The 22692-nt window shown below is 44.0% G+C and overlaps 12 non-coding genes across 12 annotated transcripts; all 12 read left to right on the top strand.

The window, feature by feature from the left end:
- The first annotated feature begins 764 nt into the window (after positions 1–764).
- On the top strand, positions 765–847 carry TRNAL-UAA (transfer RNA leucine (anticodon UAA)). The gene has a single exon. It is a non-coding gene; the product is annotated as a tRNA-Leu (tRNA).
- A 630-nt stretch (positions 848–1477) lies between these two features.
- TRNAL-UAA (transfer RNA leucine (anticodon UAA)) lies at positions 1478–1560 on the top strand. Its single transcript has one exon. It is a non-coding gene; the product is annotated as a tRNA-Leu (tRNA).
- Positions 1561–2189: 629 nt separating this feature from the next.
- TRNAL-UAA (transfer RNA leucine (anticodon UAA)) lies at positions 2190–2272 on the top strand. The gene has a single exon. It is a non-coding gene; the product is annotated as a tRNA-Leu (tRNA).
- A 920-nt stretch (positions 2273–3192) lies between these two features.
- On the top strand, positions 3193–3275 carry TRNAL-UAA (transfer RNA leucine (anticodon UAA)). The gene has a single exon. It is a non-coding gene; the product is annotated as a tRNA-Leu (tRNA).
- A 630-nt stretch (positions 3276–3905) lies between these two features.
- TRNAL-UAA (transfer RNA leucine (anticodon UAA)) lies at positions 3906–3988 on the top strand. Its single transcript has one exon. It is a non-coding gene; the product is annotated as a tRNA-Leu (tRNA).
- Positions 3989–4617: 629 nt separating this feature from the next.
- Positions 4618–4700, top strand: TRNAL-UAA (transfer RNA leucine (anticodon UAA)). The gene has a single exon. It is a non-coding gene; the product is annotated as a tRNA-Leu (tRNA).
- Positions 4701–5620: 920 nt separating this feature from the next.
- Positions 5621–5703, top strand: TRNAL-UAA (transfer RNA leucine (anticodon UAA)). The gene has a single exon. It is a non-coding gene; the product is annotated as a tRNA-Leu (tRNA).
- A 630-nt stretch (positions 5704–6333) lies between these two features.
- Positions 6334–6416, top strand: TRNAL-UAA (transfer RNA leucine (anticodon UAA)). The gene has a single exon. It is a non-coding gene; the product is annotated as a tRNA-Leu (tRNA).
- Positions 6417–7045: 629 nt separating this feature from the next.
- TRNAL-UAA (transfer RNA leucine (anticodon UAA)) lies at positions 7046–7128 on the top strand. Its single transcript has one exon. It is a non-coding gene; the product is annotated as a tRNA-Leu (tRNA).
- A 470-nt stretch (positions 7129–7598) lies between these two features.
- On the top strand, positions 7599–7681 carry TRNAL-UAA (transfer RNA leucine (anticodon UAA)). Its single transcript has one exon. It is a non-coding gene; the product is annotated as a tRNA-Leu (tRNA).
- Positions 7682–8309: 628 nt separating this feature from the next.
- Positions 8310–8392, top strand: TRNAV-UAC (transfer RNA valine (anticodon UAC)). The gene has a single exon. It is a non-coding gene; the product is annotated as a tRNA-Val (tRNA).
- Positions 8393–10300: 1908 nt separating this feature from the next.
- TRNAL-UAA (transfer RNA leucine (anticodon UAA)) lies at positions 10301–10383 on the top strand. Its single transcript has one exon. It is a non-coding gene; the product is annotated as a tRNA-Leu (tRNA).
- The last annotated feature ends 12309 nt before the right edge of the window (positions 10384–22692 follow it).

Genomic DNA, 22692 nt, shown 5'->3' with positions numbered 1-22692 from the left:
GCGTGAGGACGTTAGCGGTGTATTTAAATAACTGGGCCATTTTTTTTTTTATAGGGGCTCTTGCTCTCCACTCTGCTCTGTACTTTAATGATATTAAAAAATGCCAACGGGGCAAGCGTTGGCAAGCGTTCTGAATGCGTTTTAACCTTGGTGCTCTCCAATGTTTAAAAAAAAAGCGTGGTAATCGGTTAACTTTTAAGACCTTGTTGAAAAGTGGATCACCTGTGTATTACCTTGATTCTGCTCCTTTCCAATATGTTGTTGGAATGAGCTCCTTTTAGCAGTGAGATGAATTTTCTGAACGCCATCGGCTAATCCATACTGAAGGTTTTTTGCTTTACGCAGCATAAAGCGTGAGGACGTTAGCGGTGTATTTAAATAACTGGGCCATTTTTTTTTTTATAGGGGCTCTTGCTCTCCACTCTGCTCTGTACTTTAATGATATAAAAAAATGCCAACGGGGCAAGCGTGAGACTATGATGTGAAGTTCGCGTAGGAGACTGAGTCCTGATTGGTTTTCATAGAGGGAGAGGAAGGTGGAAAGAAGCACAGAGGAGTACCAGACGGCAGGACTAGCTCGGCTGGCCTACGCCTCTTTGACTTTTCATTCTGGAGAACAAAATATGCTTTATAAGATTGTAAAATAGGGAGAGCTACAAGAAAAGTACCATCAGCATTAGTGCCCGATTGGCTACTCGACTCATGTCTGAGCACATATTGTGTACTTTCACCTACAATTGTATGCACTTTAGCTTTTTTTAAACACCAGGATGGCCGAGTGGTTAAGGCGTTGGACTTAAGATCCAATGGATAAGTATCCGCGTGGGTTCGAACCCCACTCCTTGTATTAGTTTTAACCTTGGTGCTCTCCAATGTTTAAAAAAGTGGCGTGGTAATCGGTTAACTTTCAAGACCTTGTTGAAAAGTGGATCACCTGTGTATTTCCTTGATTCTGCTCCTTTCCAATATGTTGTTGGAATGAGCTCCTTTTAGCAGTGAGATGAATTTTCTGAACGCCATCGGCTAATCCATACTGAAGGTTTTTTGCTTTACGCAGCGTAAAGCGTGAGGATGTTAGCGGTGTATTTAAATAACTGGGCCATTTTTTTTTTTATAGGGGCTCTTGCTCTCAACTCTGCTCTGTACTTAATTGATATTAAAAAATGCCAACGGGGCAAGCGTGAGACTATGATGTGAAGTTCGCGTAGGAGACCGAGTCCTGATTGGTTTTCATAGAGGGAGAGGAAGGTGGAAAGAAGCACAGAGGAGTGCCAGACCGCAGGACTAGCTCGGCTGGCCAACGCCTCTTTGACTTTTTATTCTGGAGAACAAAATATGCTTTATAAGATTGTAAAATAGGGAGAGCTACAAGAAAAGTACCATCAGCATTAGTGCCCGATTGGCAACTCGACTCATGTCCGAGCACATATTGTGTACTTTCACCTACAATTGTATGCAATTTGGCTTTTTTTAAAACACCAGGATGGCCTAGTGGTTAAGGCGTTGGTCTTAAGATCCAATGGATAAGTATCCTCGTGGGTTCGAACCCCACTCCTGGTATGAGTTTTAACCTTGGTGCTCTCCAATGTTTAAAAAAAAAGCGTGGTAATCGGTTAACTTTTAAGACCTTGTTGAAAAGTGGATCACCTGTGTATTACCTTGATTCTGCTCCTTTCCAATATGTTGTTGGAATGAGCTCCTTTTAGCAGTGAGATGAATTTTCTGAACGCCATCGGCTAATCCATACTGAAGGTTTTTTGCTTTACGCAGCATAAAGCGTGAGGACGTTAGCGGTGTATTTAAATAACTGGGCCATTTTTTTTTTTATAGGGGCTCTTGCTCTCCACTCTGCTCTGTACTTTAATGATATTAAAAAATGCCAACGGGGCAAGCGTGAGACTATGATGTGAAGTTCGCGTAGGAGACTGAGTCCTGATTGGTTTTCATAGAGGGAGAGGAAGGTGGAAAGAAGCACAGAGGAGTACCAGACGGCAGGACTAGCTCGGCTGGCCAACGCCTCTTTGACTTTTCATTCTGGAGAACAAAATATGCTTTATAAGATTGTAAAATAGGGAGAGCTACAAGAAAAGTACCATCAGCATTAGTGCCCGATTGGCTACTCGACTCATGTCCGAGCACATATTGTGTACTTTCACCTACAATTGTATGCACTTTAGCTTTTTTTAAACACCGGGATGGCCGAGTGGTTAAGGCGTTGGACTTAAGATCCAATGGATAAGTATCCGCGTGGGTTCAAACCCCACTCCTTGTATTAGTTTTAACCTTGGTGCTCTCCAATGTTTAAAAAAGTTGATTCTGCTCCTTTCCAATATGTTGTTGGAATGAGCTCCTTTTAGCAGTGAGATGAATTTTCTGAACGCCATCGGCTAATCCATACTGAAGGTTTTTTGCTTTACGCAGCATAAAGCGTGAGGACGTTAGCGGTGTATTTAAATAACTGGGCCATTTTTTTTTTTTATAGGGGCTCTTGCTCTCCACTCTGCTCTGTACTTTAATGATATTAAAAAATGCCAACGGGGCAAGCGTTGGCAAGCGTTCTGAATGCGTTTTAACCTTGGTGCTCTCCAATGTTTAAAAAAAAAGCGTGGTAATCGGTTAACTTTTAAGACCTTGTTGAAAAGTGGATCACCTGTGTATTACCTTGATTCTGCTCCTTTCCAATATGTTGTTGGAATGAGCTCCTTTTAGCAGTGAGATGAATTTTCTGAACGCCATCGGCTAATCCATACTGAAGGTTTTTTGCTTTACGCAGCATAAAGCGTGAGGACGTTAGCGGTGTATTTAAATAACTGGGCCATTTTTTTTTTTATAGGGGCTCTTGCTCTCCACTCTGCTCTGTACTTTAATGATATTAAAAAATGCCAACGGGGCAAGCGTGAGACTATGATGTGAAGTTCGCGTAGGAGACTGAGTCCTGATTGGTTTTCATAGAGGGAGAGGAAGGTGGAAAGAAGCACAGAGGAGTACCAGACGGCAGGACTAGCTCGGCTGGCCTACGCCTCTTTGACTTTTCATTCTGGAGAACAAAATATGCTTTATAAGATTGTAAAATAGGGAGAGCTACAAGAAAAGTACCATCAGCATTAGTGCCCGATTGGCTACTCGACTCATGTCTGAGCACATATTGTGTACTTTCACCTACAATTGTATGCACTTTAGCTTTTTTTAAACACCAGGATGGCCGAGTGGTTAAGGCGTTGGACTTAAGATCCAATGGATAAGTATCCGCGTGGGTTCGAACCCCACTCCTTGTATTAGTTTTAACCTTGGTGCTCTCCAATGTTTAAAAAAGTGGCGTGGTAATCGGTTAACTTTCAAGACCTTGTTGAAAAGTGGATCACCTGTGTATTTCCTTGATTCTGCTCCTTTCCAATATGTTGTTGGAATGAGCTCCTTTTAGCAGTGAGATGAATTTTCTGAACGCCATCGGCTAATCCATACTGAAGGTTTTTTGCTTTACGCAGCGTAAAGCGTGAGGATGTTAGCGGTGTATTTAAATAACTGGGCCATTTTTTTTTTTATAGGGGCTCTTGCTCTCCACTCTGCTCTGTACTTAATTGATATTAAAAAATGCCAACGGGGCAAGCGTGAGACTATGATGTGAAGTTCGCGTAGGAGACCGAGTCCTGATTGGTTTTCATAGAGGGAGAGGAAGGTGGAAAGAAGCACAGAGGAGTGCCAGACCGCAGGACTAGCTCGGCTGGCCAACGCCTCTTTGACTTTTTATTCTGGAGAACAAAATATGCTTTATAAGATTGTAAAATAGGGAGAGCTACAAGAAAAGTACCATCAGCATTAGTGCCCGATTGGCAACTCGACTCATGTCCGAGCACATATTGTGTACTTTCACCTACAATTGTATGCAATTTGGCTTTTTTTAAAACACCAGGATGGCCTAGTGGTTAAGGCGTTGGTCTTAAGATCCAATGGATAAGTATCCTCGTGGGTTCGAACCCCACTCCTGGTATGAGTTTTAACCTTGGTGCTCTCCAATGTTTAAAAAAAAAGCGTGGTAATCGGTTAACTTTTAAGACCTTGTTGAAAAGTGGATCACCTGTGTATTACCTTGATTCTGCTCCTTTCCAATATGTTGTTGGAATGAGCTCCTTTTAGCAGTGAGATGAATTTTCTGAACGCCATCGGCTAATCCATACTGAAGGTTTTTTGCTTTACGCAGCATAAAGCGTGAGGACGTTAGCGGTGTATTTAAATAACTGGGCCATTTTTTTTTTTATAGGGGCTCTTGCTCTCCACTCTGCTCTGTACTTTAATGATATTAAAAAATGCCAACGGGGCAAGCGTGAGACTATGATGTGAAGTTCGCGTAGGAGACTGAGTCCTGATTGGTTTTCATAGAGGGAGAGGAAGGTGGAAAGAAGCACAGAGGAGTACCAGACGGCAGGACTAGCTCGGCTGGCCAACGCCTCTTTGACTTTTCATTCTGGAGAACAAAATATGCTTTATAAGATTGTAAAATAGGGAGAGCTACAAGAAAAGTACCATCAGCATTAGTGCCCGATTGGCTACTCGACTCATGTCCGAGCACATATTGTGTACTTTCACCTACAATTGTATGCACTTTAGCTTTTTTTAAACACCGGGATGGCCGAGTGGTTAAGGCGTTGGACTTAAGATCCAATGGATAAGTATCCGCGTGGGTTCAAACCCCACTCCTTGTATTAGTTTTAACCTTGGTGCTCTCCAATGTTTAAAAAAGTTGATTCTGCTCCTTTCCAATATGTTGTTGGAATGAGCTCCTTTTAGCAGTGAGATGAATTTTCTGAACGCCATCGGCTAATCCATACTGAAGGTTTTTTGCTTTACGCAGCATAAAGCGTGAGGACGTTAGCGGTGTATTTAAATAACTGGGCCATTTTTTTTTTTTATAGGGGCTCTTGCTCTCCACTCTGCTCTGTACTTTAATGATATTAAAAAATGCCAACGGGGCAAGCGTTGGCAAGCGTTCTGAATGCGTTTTAACCTTGGTGCTCTCCAATGTTTAAAAAAAAAGCGTGGTAATCGGTTAACTTTTAAGACCTTGTTGAAAAGTGGATCCCCTGTGTATTACCTTGATTCTGCTCCTTTCCAATATGTTGTTGGAATGAGCTCCTTTTAGCAGTGAGATGAATTTTCTGAACGCCATCGGCTAATCCATACTGAAGGTTTTTTGCTTTACGCAGCATAAAGCGTGAGGACGTTAGCGGTGTATTTAAATAACTGGGCCATTTTTTTTTTTATAGGGGCTCTTGCTCTCCACTCTGCTCTGTACTTTAATGATATTAAAAAATGCCAACGGGGCAAGCGTGAGACTATGATGTGAAGTTCGCGTAGGAGACTGAGTCCTGATTGGTTTTCATAGAGGGAGAGGAAGGTGGAAAGAAGCACAGAGGAGTACCAGACGGCAGGACTAGCTCGGCTGGCCTACGCCTCTTTGACTTTTCATTCTGGAGAACAAAATATGCTTTATAAGATTGTAAAATAGGGAGAGCTACAAGAAAAGTACCATCAGCATTAGTGCCCGATTGGCTACTCGACTCATGTCTGAGCACATATTGTGTACTTTCACCTACAATTGTATGCACTTTAGCTTTTTTTAAACACCAGGATGGCCGAGTGGTTAAGGCGTTGGACTTAAGATCCAATGGATAAGTATCCGCGTGGGTTCGAACCCCACTCCTTGTATTAGTTTTAACCTTGGTGCTCTCCAATGTTTAAAAAAGTGGCGTGGTAATCGGTTAACTTTCAAGACCTTGTTGAAAAGTGGATCACCTGTGTATTTCCTTGATTCTGCTCCTTTCCAATATGTTGTTGGAATGAGCTCCTTTTAGCAGTGAGATGAATTTTCTGAACGCCATCGGCTAATCCATACTGAAGGTTTTTTGCTTTACGCAGCGTAAAGCGTGAGGATGTTAGCGGTGTATTTAAATAACTGGGCCATTTTTTTTTTTATAGGGGCTCTTGCTCTCCACTCTGCTCTGTACTTAATTGATATTAAAAAATGCCAACGGGGCAAGCGTGAGACTATGATGTGAAGTTCGCGTAGGAGACCGAGTCCTGATTGGTTTTCATAGAGGGAGAGGAAGGTGGAAAGAAGCACAGAGGAGTGCCAGACCGCAGGACTAGCTCGGCTGGCCAACGCCTCTTTGACTTTTTATTCTGGAGAACAAAATATGCTTTATAAGATTGTAAAATAGGGAGAGCTACAAGAAAAGTACCATCAGCATTAGTGCCCGATTGGCAACTCGACTCATGTCCGAGCACATATTGTGTACTTTCACCTACAATTGTATGCAATTTGGCCTTTTTTTAAACACCAGGATGGCCGAGTGGTTAAGGCGTTGGTCTTAAGATCCAATGGATAAGTATCCTCGTGGGTTCGAACCCCACTCCTGGTATGAGTTTTAACCTTGGTGCTCTCCAATGTTTAAAAAAAAAGCGTGGTAATCGGTTAACTTTTAAGACCTTGTTGAAAAGTGGATCACCTGTGTATTACCTTGATTCTGCTCCTTTCCAATATGTTGTTGGAATGAGCTCCTTTTAGCAGTGAGATGAATTTTCTGAACGCCATCGGCTAATCCATACTGAAGGTTTTTTGCTTTACGCAGCATAAAGCGTGAGGACGTTAGCGGTGTATTTAAATAACTGGGCCATTTTTTTTTTTATAGGGGCTCTTGCTCTCCACTCTGCTCTGTACTTTAATGATATTAAAAAATGCCAACGGGGCAAGCGTGAGACTATGATGTGAAGTTCGCGTAGCAGACTGAGTCCTGATTGGTTTTCATAGAGGGAGAGGAAGGTGGAAAGAAGCACAGAGGAGTACCAGACGGCAGGACTAGCTCGGCTGGCCAACGCCTCTTTGACTTTTCATTCTGGAGAACAAAATATGCTTTATAAGATTGTAAAATAGGGAGAGCTACAAGAAAAGTACCATCAGCATTAGTGCCCGATTGGCTACTCGACTCATGTCCGAGCACATATTGTGTACTTTCACCTACAATTGTATGCACTTTAGCTTTTTTTAAACACCAGGATGGCCGAGTGGTTAAGGCGTTGGACTTAAGATCCAATGGATAAGTATCCGCGTGGGTTCGAACCCCACTCCTTGTATTAGTTTTAACCTTGGTGCTCTCCAATGTTTAAAAAAGTGGCGTGGTAATCGGTTAACTTTCAAGACCTTGTTGAAAAGTGGATCACCTGTGTATTTCCTTGATTCTGCTCCTTTCCAATATGTTGTTGGAATGAGCTCCTTTTAGCAGTGAGATGAATTTTCTGAACGCCATCGGCTAATCTATACTGAAGGTTTTTTGCTTTACGCAGCGTAAAGCGTGAGGATGTTAGCGGTGTATTTAAATAACTGGGAAATTTTTTTTTTTATAGGGGCTCTTGCTCTCCACTCTGCTCTGTACTTTAATGATATTAAAAAATGCCAACGGGGCAAGCGTGAGACTATGATGAGGAGTTCGCGTAGGAGACTGAGTCCTGATCAGCATTAGTGCCCGATTGGCAACTCGACTCATGTCTGAGCACATATTGTGTACTTTCACCTACAATTGTACGCACTTTGGCTTGTTTTAAACACCAGGATGGCCGAGTGGTTAAGGCGTTGGACTTAAGATCCAATGGATACGTATCCGCGTGGGTTCAAACCCCACTCCTGGTATGAGTTTTAACCTTGATGCTCTCCAATGTTCAAAAAAGAGGCGTGGTAATCGGTTAACTTTCAAGACCTTGTTGAAAAGTGGATCACCTGTGTATTACCTTGATTCTGCTCCTTTCCAATATGTTGTTGGAATGAGCTCCTTTTAGCATTGAGATGAATTTTCTGAACGCCATCGGCTAATCCATACTGAAGGTTTTTTGCTTTACGCAGCGTAAAGCGTGAGGACGTTAGAGGTGTATTTAAATAACTGGGCCATTTTTTTTTTATAGGGGCTCTTGCTCTCCACTCTGCTCTGTACTTTAATGATATTAAAAAATGCCAACGGGGCAAGCGTGAGACTATGATGAGGAGTTCGCGTAGGAGACTGAGTCCTGATTGGTTTTCATAGAGGGAGAGGAAGGTGGAAAGAAGCACAGAGGAGTGCCAGACCGCAGGACTAGCTCGGCTGGCCAACGCCTCTTTGACTTTTCATTCTGGAGAACAAAATATGCTTTATAAGATTGTAAAATAGGGAGAGCTACAAGAAAAGTACCATCAGCATTAGTGCCCGATTGGCAACTCTACTCATGTCCGAGCACATATTGTGTACTTTCACCTACAATTGTACGCACTTTGGCTTGTTTTAAACACCGGGATGGCCGAGTGGTTAAGGCGTTGGACTTACGATCCAATGGATATGTATCCGCGTGGGTTCAAACCCCACTCCTGGTATGAGTTTTAACCTTGGTGCTCTCCAATGTTTAAAAAAGAGGCGTGGTAATCGGTTAACTTTCAAGACCTTGTTGAAAAGTGGATCACCTTTGTATTACCTTGATTCTGCTCCTTTCCAATATGTTGTTGGAATGAGCTCCTTTTAGCAGTGAGATGAATTTTCTGAACGCCATCGGCTAATCCATACTGAAGGTTTTTTGCTTTACGCAGCGTAAAGCGTGAGGATGTTAGCGGTGTATTTAAATAACTGGGCCATTTTTTTTTTATAGGGGCTCTTGCTCTCCACTCTACTCTGTACTTTAACCCCTTAAGGTCAAAGCCTATTTTCGTTTTTGCGCTTTTGCTTATTCCATTTTAAGTTTAAAAGTCCATAGCGCTTGCATTTTTTCACCTAGAGACATATATGAGCACTTATTTTTTGCAAAACCAATTGTACTTTGCAATGACAAGCATTATTTTTCCATAACATATGCTGCGAAACCGGAAAAAAATCATTTGCGCTGTCAAATTGAAAAAAACCCAAATTTGTTTTGATTTCGGGGAGTTTTGCATTTACGCCGTCCGTCCTATGGTAAAACTGACTTGTTATTCATGTTCCTCAAGTCGTTACGATTACTATGATATATAACATGTATAACTTATATTGTATCGGATGGCCTGTAAAAAATTCAAACCATTGTTAACAAATATACGTTCCTTAAAATCGCTCCATTCCCAGGCTTATACCGCTTTTATCCTTTGGTCTATGGGGCTGTGTGAGGTGTCAGTTTTTGCGCCATGATGTGTTCTTTCTATTGGTACCTTGATTGCGCATATATGACTTTTTGGTAGTTTTTTATTACATTTTTTCTGGATTTGATGCGACCAAAAATGCGCAATTTTGCACTTTGGAATTTTTTTGCGCTGACGCCGTTTACCGTGCGAGATCAGGAATGTGATTAATTAATAGTTCGGGCGATTACGCGAGCGGCGATACTAAATATGTTTATTTATTTATTAATTTATATTTATAAAATGGGAAAAGGGGGGTGATTTGGACTTTTATTAGGGGAGGGGATTTTTTATTAATAAAAACACTTTTTTACTTTTTTTTTTACTGTAACTAGAAGCCCCCCTGGGGGACTTGTATATAGACAGCACTGATCTCTCATAGAGATCAATGCTGTGTATATACACAGCAAAGATCGATTAGATCGGTCATAGATTACTATGGCCTGCTGCATGCCATAGCAATCTATTGCCGAGCTGGGATCAGCGTCATTCCGACGCTGAGGCCCAGCACGAGCAGAAGAACGGATCTCCCCCCCGCGATCGCATCGCGGGGGGGAGATCCGTCCCACTAGACACCAGGGACGTGCGGCGCAGTGCCTCTAAATGCAGCTGTCAGGTTTGACAGCTGCACTTAGAGGCTTAATTAGCCGGCGCGGCAACGGGACCCGCACCGGCTAATAGAGGCACTGCCTGGCTGCACGTGTCAGCCTGGATCAGCGCCGTTCAGAGCGGGGTCCCGGCGGGACCCCGCGCTGAACACCCCGAGCGGCACCATGACGTATCAGATACGTCATGGGTCGCTAAGGGGTTAATGATATTAAAAAATGCCAACGGGGCAAGCGTGAGACTATGATGTGAAGTTCGCGTAGGAGACTGAGTCCTGATTGGTTTTCATAGAGGGAGAGGAAGGTGGAAAGAAGCACAGAGGAGTGCCAGACCGCAGGACTAGCTCGGCTGGCCAACGCCTCTTTGACTTTTCATTCTGGAGAACAAAATATGCTTTATAAGATTGTAAAATAGGGAGAGCTACAAGAAAAGTACCATCAGCATTAGTGCCCGATTGGCAACTCGACTCATGTCCGAGCACATACTGTGTACTTTCACCTACAATTGTAGGCACTTTAGCTTTTTTTAAACACCAGGATGGCCGAGTGGTTAAGGCGTTGGACTTAAGATCCAATGGATAAGTATCCGCGTGGGTTCGAACCCCACTCCTGGTATGAGTTTTAACCTTGGTGCTCTCCAATGTTTAAAAAAGAGGCGTGGTAATCGGTTAACTTTCAAGATCTTGTTGAAAAGTGGCTCTGTACCTACTCAGTATAAATTTAACCACCAACTCCTTTGCACAAAACATTGATACATCTAACAGATGAAGAGATTATTTAAAAAAAAAAAAAATTATTCTGCAATGCAGACTGACAAAAATTAGCCACTTGAGGACAAATTGGTACCATTGGAGGCAGCAAGAAGAGCCCAGCAGGGAACATGGAGGCTGCTGTTCAACTAGGTAGCCACGCCTGTTGCTGCTGCTGCTACTGCTGCAGGTAGTTGTGATTCTACTGCTGCCAGATTGCTGACGCTGACACCATGACATTAGAATGTGAAGACTCAAGAGATGTCTCGAGTAGAGATGAGTGAACTTTTCAAAAGTTCGCTCTGAACAGACTTTGGATTTTTTTTAACAGTTCGGTTCGACCGAATTTCGGATTTCTTCTGATTTCTTAGTGTAAAGCATGTATATGATACGGGGTTAGTGTATTTGGTTGAATTTAGGGCTCTACATGTCAGTTACATCTTTATCTTTTCAACATCTCAAAGTCAAATTATTTTTTTTTAGACTTCAATATTCATTACAGGGTCTATGCAGGAAATTTACCATTACAGGGTCTATGCAGGAAAAAGGGTCCAACTATAGTACTTGTATATCTGTATAGCACTTTTTTTTAGAGTTTTATTCTACACACATGCACGAGGTATATATTTGTGCCTCAGGAAAACACCTATGTCATATACACTCTCGCAGGGGTCCAACTATAGTACTTATACATCTGTATAGCACTTTTTTTTAGAGTTTTATTCTACACACATGCATAAGGTATATATTTGTGCCTCAGGAAAACACCTATGTCGTATACACTCTCGCAAGGGTAACAATATAGTACTTGGATATCTGTATAGCACTTTTTTGTTCTGTGCACCCTTTGCTCTCCTATGCCTAATCTATCTACCTATCTTTCGCCCACTCTATTTTTCTCTCTCAATCACTATATGTTTTTCCTCTCCGCTTTCCTAATAATCTTTTTGTCTTCGCTTTTGTACAATATCTTCTCAGTACAGCAGCATGCGCAGCAGCCTTTTGTCACTGACGAGCTCTGTGCACTGCTAACAGTCTCCTTCCTCTCTCTGTGCAGACTGCCTCATGCGGTTATGTGACAGCTCCTCTTAAAGCAATACCGACGTCACACAGTGGGTGGGCTAGTGCAACATCCCTGCTGATTGGATGTGTTCCAGGCATCATGAGAAAGCGCTTTTCCCGCGGCTAACAGTATCTTTGAGTGGAGATGGTGCTTGGTCATGCTGCACTGGCACATCGGCAGCAGAGGGCTGATTTGACTTGGAAGTGGAGGAGGAGGAAGCAGCAGATGTTGCGGTGGTTGGAAGCCCAGGACCTGTGTGGCTTTTTTCTGTGAGCGACTATTCCACAGCAATTTATCCTTTCCCTCCATGTGCCTGTTCATACTCGTGGTACTTAGACACTTTTCTTTTTTCCTCTACTGATGTGTTGCCGGCAAATATGACATATCACCTCCATTAGAGAATCAGAGGCTTGATCAAAAAAGGCCCAGGCTTCACAGGTTCGGGACCTCTTAGACAGCGAAAGCTTAGTTTCGGTCTTCGCTTCCACCACTGACCGCGGCTGGCGCAGTAATATCAGCATACTCGCTTGACTGCCCTCTCCCTTTCTTAGGTCGAACCCGCACTGTAACTACCCCATCCTCCTCATCCTCCACTAATGATGCCCTCGGCAGCTGTTGCTCCAAATACCATGTTGGATCCGCAATGTCTTCATTATCATCATTATTATCACAAGTGGCTTCCTCTATCTGACAGTCTACACCCTCAAGCTGCGGGTGGCATTGGTGGCCGTAACTGAGAGGAAGAGGAGGTCAAACCGCTTGATTTAGGGTCCGATAACCACTGAACAACAGTCTGCCGACGCTCTTCAGTTAAGAGGCGCACAGGAAACCGAGCAACGGAGGACAGGCCTGCCGGTCTTGTATGATGATGCTTGTATGTTCTCCGGAGCACTGATAGGAGTGCCTTGTCTACTACCTCTATTTCCCCTTCCTACGCCTGACATTGCTCGCTTACCACCTCTGGTTCTCACCATATTCATAAGATAGATATGATATCTATGATATAAGATACAAAAAAAAAAACAGATCTCAGTTCTATCCACTCTAAATCCACGTACACAAATCCTATGTACGATTAATTACTGGGTATAACAGATTTGAACAATTTTTTTTTTCTTTTTTTTTTTTTAAATCGCTGTAAAGCTATGTGAGCTGATAGAAATACAGCTGTAATCACTGAAAAAATACACGTACGTTAACTATGTCACGGCCGTGGCGGCGTCCCGTGCTCCGGGCCGCCGCCGCAACCTCCCCCTTGCCCCCATGCAGCCCGGGGTCCATGTGCAGGGACCCGGCGCTGCTACTTGTTCGGCCCCTGGGGACGCCTCACCTTCCTCCGCTCCTGTCTCTTGCTGTGCCGGCCAGCGCGCGCGTCCCCGCCTCCTAGGGCGTGCGCGCACCGGCTGTCTCAGAGTTAAAGGGGCAGTCCGCCCCTAATCGGTTCTTGCACATCACACTCCCCTATAAATTCCAGCCCTGCCCCACTACAGGTGTTGGAGCCTCTACATGCTTCCCAATAGCGTTTGGCCCAGCTCCCTGTTGTTCCTGTCCTTGTTCCTTGTTCCTGTCCACTGTCCTTGTCCCTAGTCCCTGCCCGCTGCCTTCCTATTGTTCCTGAGTACTGTCCGCCACCTGCGATTACGCCTACAGACCTCTGCCTGCACCTCTCTCCTGCCTACTGCTCCTGCCATCACTAGCCGTCACTAGCAACCAAGCCAGGGGTAGCGACCTAGGGGTCGCCTGCCGCAGCAAGTCCATCTTGCCTTGCGGAGGGCTCTGGTGAAAACCAGCGGCCCCTTAGACTCCGCTCCCTGGTGAGGTTAGTGCCATTGCTAGTGACGGTTCAGTGGATCCACGACTCCAGGCGTTACAAACTAATCCTATGTACGATTAATTACTGGGTATACCAGATGTGAACAACTTTTTTTTTAAATCGCTGTAAAGCTCTGCTATGTGAGCTGATAGAAATATAGCTGTAGGCACTGAAAAAAATGTACGTACTGTAAGAGATTAGGAAGCAGGAAAGGGTCTCCTGGGGTAGACAGGCACTCTGGCAGGGACACATGCAGAAGTCAGTCCACACCAATTTTGGTTTAACTGACTGCAGCCAGTTTTATTTCTCAGGTTGTAGCAAAACAAAATAAAACAGCAAAATAAAAGCCTATGCCTGTCCGGCTCTAACTAAACATAAATGTTCCTGGCTAACTCAGTGCAGGCCTAGTACCTGGCACCAACAAAACACAATATAGCACAGTCCATATGCGATGCCCTGGCCCCCAGGGGCCACTCCGCAGTATAGATGGTGCTAACAGGCAGGAACCGGGGCAGCTGTAGGATAATGTGGTCACGGTGTAGACACGAGGGTGATACAGCTGGAAACCGGACTCCTGACCATGCGGGAATACTGGGCATGCGATTCTTCGTTGTCCTTAGTCAGGGCACCAATTATCACACCAATGCCAAGGTTCAGAAACAACGGTAGTTGTATATTTATTGTAACGGTGGTAACTAGTAGCGACAGTCTCTCCGGATGCAACCGGGAATAAGGCAATCTTGAATAAAGCAGAGTAATGGGTGATGCAGCAATAGGCTGTGAGAGTAGCGTGCTGAATGATGGGAGTAGTAGTGAAACTGAAGTTGAGAAGCTGGGTGGAATGAGACTTGAATGAAATACTTGCTGTTGATGATTAGAGAAGATAATAATGACAGGAACTGAAGAATGACTGAAGAATCGACACCCAGATGAAAATCTTGAGACTTGAGACAGGAACACAGCCAGTGGACTGGAGCAGCAGAGCACACGCAGGCCTCTCTCTTAGCAGGGAGAGAGGACAAACAAACAACCTATTCCCTATGGGATAGGAGATAGACTGAGGTGGAACAGGAAGTCACATGGTAACCCCAGCCAAAAGCTCGATGACCATTGGAGTTACCATGGAAGCAGGGGCACAGTCATGTGACATCCAGCCATTGCATTATCACACCATTAGGCATATACAGAGAAATATACATGAGAAATACCATACTTGAACACTGGGGGGCGACATAATCCCATTAGACACTGATACCTGAATATACATGCAATAAATGAATGAAATAGCAGACCTGAATACTGAGAAGGGTAACACAATACACGAAGTTTGCAGTGGACCATAGCTTTCCAGAACAGAACTGGTTATAATAAAAGTGTGAGCATAAGAAGGGCTGTTCTGGGACACTGCACATACAACCTGATGCAACTCTAAAACCCGGACTGTCTAGCTGTGGCCTGGACATCAGCACCCATTACCAGGCTTTACACCAGACCTACTGCATACATTCTGATAAAACTTGGGGAAATATAGACTCCATCTACAACTTCTCCACATTGTCTGTTACATTTCCCCCCCTCCTGTTTCAGTCTGGTGGCTGGAACACAACTGGTCATAAAATAGTGAACACGAGAAAGAGCGTCGGCATTTCCCATTTTAGCTCCAGGTCTGTGTTTTACAGTAAATCTATATTCCTGTAGGGCTAAGAACCATCTTGTTTCCCTCCTATTTTTCTCTTTATTTTCACACATCCACTTAAGCGAGGCATGATCTGTCACCAATTCAAAGTGCCGACCAATAAGATAATATCGGAGCACCTCTAGTGCCCATTTAATAGCAAGGCACTCTTTCTCAACAATTGCATATTTTTTTTCATGATCATTCAGTTTCCTACTTAAGTATAGTACGGGATGTTCTTCACCATTTCGTACCTGTTACAGTACCGCCCCAAGACCAACATCAGATGCGTCTGTTTGTAAAATAAATTCTTTTTTAAAGTCTGGTGTGATCAGCACAGGCTGAGCGCACAAAATATTTTTAAGAGTTAGAAATGACTGTTCAGCCTCTGGTGTCCACTTAATCATGATTGAGTCTTTCCCTTTGGTCAAGTCTGTCAAAGGGGCTGCAAGGGAGGCAAAATTAGGAATAAACCGCCTAGTAGCCGGTGATCCCTAAAAAAGCACAAACTTGCTTCTTGTTTGCTGGATGAGGCCAGCTTTGGATGGCTTTAATTTTATTAATTTTGGGTTTTACCAGACCCCGACCGATTGTGTACCCCAGGTACTTGGCATCTTCCAACCCAATTGCACATTTTTTTGGATTTACAGTAAATCCTGCCTCGGTCAGAGAGTCGATTACAGCCTGTACTCTGGGAAAATGGCTTTCCCAGTCTGAACTTTGGATGATTATGTCATCAAGGTATGCTGCTGCATACCGCTGGTGGGGTCATAACCCTTGATCCATCACTCTTTGAAAGGTTGCTGGGGCACCATGTAAACCAAGCGGTAAAACAACATAGTGGAACAACCCATCAGGAGTGGCAAATGCAGTTTTTTCCTTGGCTTCATCAGTAAGTGGTATCTTCCAATACCCTTTAGTTAAATCTAGGGTTGTAATATATCGGGCACCTCCTTATCTGTCAATAAGCTCATAAACCCTTGGCATGGGGTAAGCATCAAATTTAGAAATGGTGTTGAGGTTACGGAAATCGTTACAGAACCTCCAGCTGCCATCTGGCTTTGGAATCAGCACTATTGGAGTGGACCATTGACTATGGAATTCCTCAATAACACCAAGGGCTAACATTTTTTTTACTTCCTCAGAGACTACCCCTCTCCTGGTCTCTGGTATTCTGTATGGTCGTAGCTTAACTACTTTACCTGGTTCAGTAATAATGTCGTGTTTAATTAGGGAGGTACGGCCAGGAAGTTCAGAGAAAAAGTCCTTATTTTTTATTAGGAAACCCTGTACTTCTAACTTTTGGGTATTGGCCAGAGATTCCGGTACTGTTACCTCTGGTAACAAAGACATATTGAAGCCAACCTGCTTTGTTGGAGAGGAGGTCTCTACAACAAGACTATGTCTGTCTTTCCAGGGTTTTAGGAGATTAACATGATACACTTGTTCAGGCTTCCTTTTCCCTGGCTGGTGAATCTTGTAATTTACGTCACTTACTTTTTCTACAACCTCATAAGGACCTTGCCACTTTCCCAGGAACTTGCTTTCAACAGTTAGTATAAGAACAAGATCCCTGTCACCTGGTGTAAAAGTGCGTACCTGGGCATTGCGGTTATATACCCTTTGTTGCGCCTCCTGGGCCTGGGCCATATGCTTTTTTACAATAGGCATTACTGCTGCGATACGATTTTGCATTTGTAAAATGTGTTCTATAACACTTCTACAGGGGGTAGCTTCTCCTTCCCAAGTTTCTTTTGCTATATCAAGAAGCCCTCTGGGGTGGTGACCATACAGAAATTCAAAAGGAGAATACCCTGTGGATGACTGAGGGACCTCATGGACTGCAAACATAAGGTAGGGGAGAAGAAAGTCCCAGTTTTTTCCATCTTTATCCACCACCTTTTTTAGCATGGCTTTTAATGTTTTATTAAAACTTTCTACCAACCCATCAGTCTGTGGGTGGTAGACAGATGTACGCAGCTGTTTAACCTTAAACATCTTACACAATTCCTTCATGACTCTTGACATAAAGGGAGTGCCTTGGTCTGTAAGGATCTATTTTGGTATTCCTACTCGACTAAATACATGTACTAATTCTTTAGCTATATTCTTGGATGAGGTATTACGTAAGGGTATAGCTTCAGGATAGCGAGTAGCGTAATCCAATATGATCAATATGTGCTGATGACCCCTAGCAGATTTCACAATAGGCCCCACCAGGTCCATTGCTATTCGCTCAAATGGCACTTCAATAATGGGTAGTGGCACCAGGGGACTACGATAATGTGCCATAGGAGCTGAAAGCTGGCATTCAGGACAAGAATCACAATAATTTTTCACATCTCTGTGTATCCCGGGCCAAAAGAATCTTTGTAGGATTCTATCAGTAGTCTTTTCAATTCCCAAATGTCCCCCCATAATGTGACCATGGGCAAGATCTAGTACCATTCTTCTATATGCTTTAGGGACCACTAACTGTTCCACCAGATCTTCTCCCTTTTTCACTACATGATACAACAAATCATTTTTTAAAGCCATATGGGGAAAAGATAAACTAGTTCCTTGCTCAACCAGTGACCCATCAATCACCTTCACATTTTCCCTGGCTCTAGTTAAGGTCATATCTTTTAATTGCTCGGCCCCAAACTGGTCCCTCCTCACATCTAAGTCAGGCATCTCATTTGTCGTCAGGTCTCCCCTATCTGTAGAAGCCCCATCATTAGAACTAGTTTCCTCTGCTTCCCCAACCATGACAGAAAAAGGAAACGTTTTGGGGTTACCTGGAGTTATTCTTACAGACTCAGGTTCATGGCATACAGGCATATTAGATGGAACTCTATTTTCCCACAGCTCCCAGAACTGTGGGAAATCCCTCCCCACAATGACATAATGCATCAGCATTGGCACTAACCCAACCTTAAATTTAACAGGACCACACTGGGTATGTATATCAACCATCGCAGTCGGGTAACTACGGGTATCCCCATGTATGCAAATGACATCGATGGTTCCAACCTGACTTTTCCTTGGGTTTACCAAATCAGATTTGATGAGAGTGACCAGACTACCTGGATCTAGTAAGGCATTTACACTTTTACCTTCTACTGTTTATCACAATCCCCACCAGGCGATGCAACACATGCTAGCCTCGCGTAAAGTGATAAACAACGGTTTACTAATGCAGCATCACATTGCATAAGTTCATAAGTCATAGGTAAATTAGCAACAACATGTCCTGGCATATCACATCTAAAGCATCTTATAAAGTCTTTATTGAGTCTCTTAGATGTCACCGACCTTCCTGACACAGCTTGCCAGGCTTCAGGTCCCTGACTTTCAGTCTCTCCATGTGTAGGCACCATCAGAACACCTCAGAACAGTATTACCAGATAGGCCTGGAGTTCTCCGCTGCGGGGCTAGGGGACGCTGTGGCAGACTCATCAGTTCCTTAGCTGCAGTGTACCTTTCGACCACCTCCACCAGCTGATCAGCACTTTTGGGATCCCCATGGCTTACCCACTTCCGTAAGGTGACTGGCAGGGACCGCAAATATTGGTCCATTACAATCTGTTCCACCATTTGTAGGCTTGTCAGGATCTCTGGCTGCAACCACTTCTTGGTAAGATGGATGAGGTCGTGCATTTGAGAGCGGGGAGGTTTGTCCATATGGTACATCCAGTTATGCACACACTTGGCACGGACAGAAACGGTAACTCCCAACCGTGTTAAGATCTCTCTTTTTAATTTGTCATAGTTCATGGCATCCTGATTATCAAGGTCAAAGTATGCCTTTTGTGGTTCACCTTAAAGGAAAGGTGCCAACAGTCCTGCCCACTGGTCTTTTGGCCAACCTTCTCGCTCGGCAGTTCTTTCAAAGGTTGTTAGGTAGGCTTCCACATCATCAGTTGCTGTCATCTTTTTCAAAAAATGACTAGCCCTTATGGAGGTAGGACTGGCATCTGTTACACCTGCGGACCTTCCAGCGACACTGGATAGTTGCTGCACAACTTGTTTTAAAGCATCCCGGTCGTTGTTATTACTGAAAAAAGGCATCCAAGATGCATCCTGCAATACCAAACCTAACTATTGCTGTGACAAGAATGCTGTCTATGGGCAGGAAAATACTTGTAAAAATGCTAGTCTTAACTTAGTCTAAGCTAGTTTCACTACCTATCTCACTAATCTAAATGGCAGCATGCATGCAAACAAGCAGTCACAGAGCAGTCTATACAGCACAGTGAGTGAGCTGAGAATGGTGTCCAAAATGCATCACACTGACTTTTATATGAGATAGTCATGTGATTATTAGCAGCCAATCAGACCCCTACACCTCAGCAATGACATTTCTGACACTTCTACGTGATCTGCACTGATTGGCTGGCAGAAAGACGCTCAAACTTGAACTCAAACTGGAATGCTAAGGGCCCTATTCCACAGGAACGATAATCGGCCGAATCAGCTCCATTCGGCCGATTATCGCTCGGTGGAATAGAGAGAACGATCAGCCGATGATCGTGTCATCGGCTGATCGTTTATTTAGGGCCAGACCTAAAATCATTGTTCCCCCACCGTGCATCGCTACTGTGGAATAGCGGTGCGCGGCGGGCAACCGACGGTTTGAGAAGCGAAGCATACATTACCTGCAGGGCTTCTCCTGCGCTCTGTCTTCCTCCCCGGGTCCTGCGTGCTCTAACTTCAGAATGGCCTGTAAGCTGACGGAGCGCTCAGCCAATCACAGGCCGGGACCGCCGGTAACAATGTCCCTGCAGCCCTCGCTCAATGATCATTCGACCATAGAATAGGCCCAGTAAACGAGCGGCGATCTAGCAGATCTGCGCTCGTTTACATCGTTGATCGGGCCCTGCTCAGCTCGTGGAATAGGACCCTTACTCGAACAAACAGTAAAATGTTCAGTTTGGTTTGAGAAAATCGAGATGTTCGACTCAAACCTAACTTTTCTTGAACAGTTCAATCAACACTATACTTCAGCTTTGTTCACGCTATTTGTCCTACTGGGGTCAGTACCTTAGCTGTGGTTACTGCCCTGTGACTTTAAGAAGATATACCAGGCATGAACAAGAGTTTCCTTAGAGTACCCATCTCCCTCATAGGGTTCTAGCGCTGCATGCTAGCGGAAGTCACTGACATAAAAGAAGAATCTCTTTCTTGTTCTGTGGTGTCTCAGTCCCTCCCCATCTCTACTGACAAAAGACCCAGGAACTAGCTTTTTTTTGTAGGGGTACCTTAGCTAGCCTGAGATTGGTGGGGCTGTGTGTGGGTAAAAAAGAAGATAGGTGATAGGGAGAAAAGGGCGAAAAAAAGAGCCTGCACCTGTAACAGGACAAAATACAACATGTGACATAAACTATTTAACCATTCTTCCTTCAGCTGTGCTTGGCATAGTACACAATAAATAATACAGCAACACCTAGTGGGTAAAACACTTAGGACACTCTCCTTCATCCCCTTCTGTGTAAACCTGTAAACCTGAGAGAGTTACTTTGCCCCGATGTATAAAACTTTGTGTCACACCTTTGCCAGAGATAGGGAGAATACCTCCATAAATGGTAAAATGGGGTATGTCAGTGATGGGCAACCTTTTGAGCTTGGTGTGTCAAAATTCACCAGAAAAAAACAAGCAAAACTCGGGTGATGTGTCACTTCAAGAAAAAAGAAAACAAAAACTAATTTCAAAATATTTATAGTTCAAATAACCTCTCCCAGCCTACCCCTCACTTATCTCAAGGCCCTATTACACGGAACGATTATCGTCATGTGTAAGTGTGCGTTTACACAGAAAGATTTATCTGACAGATATTGGAAGCCAAAGCCAGGAATGGATTTGAAAAGAGGATAGATCCCAGTCTTTCCTTTATGACCTAATCCCTGTTTATAGTCTGTTCCTGGTTTTGGCTTCAAAGATCTGTCAGATAAATCTGTCTGTGTAAACGCACCATAATAGAAGGCAACAATCAGCCAACATGAACAATGTCAGCTGATCGCTGCTGTTGTTTGTTTTTCAACATGTTGAAAAAAACAACAACAATGATAGTAGCGATCTGCTGCCATCACTCCTTGAAATATAATCAGTGGTAGCAGAACGCCGCTATCCTCTATGGGCTGCCCAGACGATCATCTATGGGCAGCCCCCCCGCACCTCCCTGCAGCCCCTTTCTGCACTTATCCGCTCGCTGCCGCCATGTGTAATAGCGGCAGCAGCGAGCGGGGAACGAGGAGCAAACAAGCGCTGACAGCGCTCATTTGCTCCTCACAGTTGCCCCGTGTAATAGGGACTTCAGTAATGATGGTGAATTACAAATCCACCACACCCTAAAACAGTAGATTGGATGATGGTTGCTGTGGTTATGACTGTCAGGGCCGCATCTGCCATGAGGCCAAGTGAAGACTTTGCCTCAGGTGGCAGATCGCACAACCCTTGAGGGAGCGGCACCAGCCTCCCCTGCACTTTGAGCTTCCATGTTTACATCACATGAACACTCACCATGCTGGGATTGGCTGTGCTGTGAATGCTGACGGCCCGACCCCAATACAATGCTTCAGAGGAAGAGGAGATCTGCTGCACAAGGTCTATGCAAAAAGCACAGTATACAGGGTTACTGGGAAGTCCTGTCCCCTGTGGCAAGAAGCTCCACCCACACACTGCCCGGCAACATACAGGAGAGGAGGACTATGTAATTACCTCAGTGTACTAAAGCATTGTGTTTGTGTATGGGTATATATGTCTCTGAGTGTGTGTAAATGTGACTTTATGTGCATATATATGCCTGACTGTGTGTGTATATGTACTTGTATGTGTCTTTCTGTATGTATGTTCAAGTCTATGGCTGGGTTCACACACAGTATATTTCAGTCAGTATTTAATCATTATTTTGCAACCCCAACCAGGAGTGGATTAAAACACAGAAAGGCTCTGTTCACACAATGTGGAAATTGAGTGGATGGCCGCCATATAACAGTAAATAACTGCCATTATTTCAATACAACAGCCCTTGTTTTAAAATAAAAGCAAATATTTCCCATTAAATGGCGGCCATGCACTCAATTTCAACATTTTGTGAACATAGCCTTTCTGTGTTTTCAAAGCACTCCTGGTTTTGGTTGCAATATGAGTAGAGATGAGCGAACGTGCTCGTCCGAGCTCAGTACTCGATCAAGTATTAGGGTACTCGATGGTACTCGTTACTTGGACAAGCATCTCGCGATACTCGAGGAAATCTCATCATCCGTTTCCTGTAAGTTTATGTGCTTTTTCGCAGCCAATAAACATGCAAGAGACTCTTTGGTACATCCTGCGATGACGTGGGACCCATACATGTGATTTTAAGAAACTTTGTAATTAGGTTTATTAGCCAAAAAATGCATTTTTATCATGAAAAAGCAGTTTGAAGCTCTCTCCCCTGTCTTCATTGTTCTCCTATGGAGAGAGCTAAAGAAAAGACCAAAACAGGACAACAAAGAGTTAATCTACAAATACCTCACCCGTTATCTCCTGGGAGAGTCACCACTGACCTGTCTGAGCTCAGATTACAGCTGTCACCCAGCTCTGTGCCTGTAATCCTCTGTTATCTGCTTTCTGCTGTCGGCTAACTCCCTCCTTCCTCCT

This window comes from Dendropsophus ebraccatus, chromosome 10 (assembly GCF_027789765.1).
Source record: "Dendropsophus ebraccatus isolate aDenEbr1 chromosome 10, aDenEbr1.pat, whole genome shotgun sequence".
NCBI lineage: Eukaryota > Metazoa > Chordata > Amphibia > Anura > Hylidae > Dendropsophus > Dendropsophus ebraccatus.
This window is presented reverse-complemented; position numbering and strand designations above follow the sequence as displayed.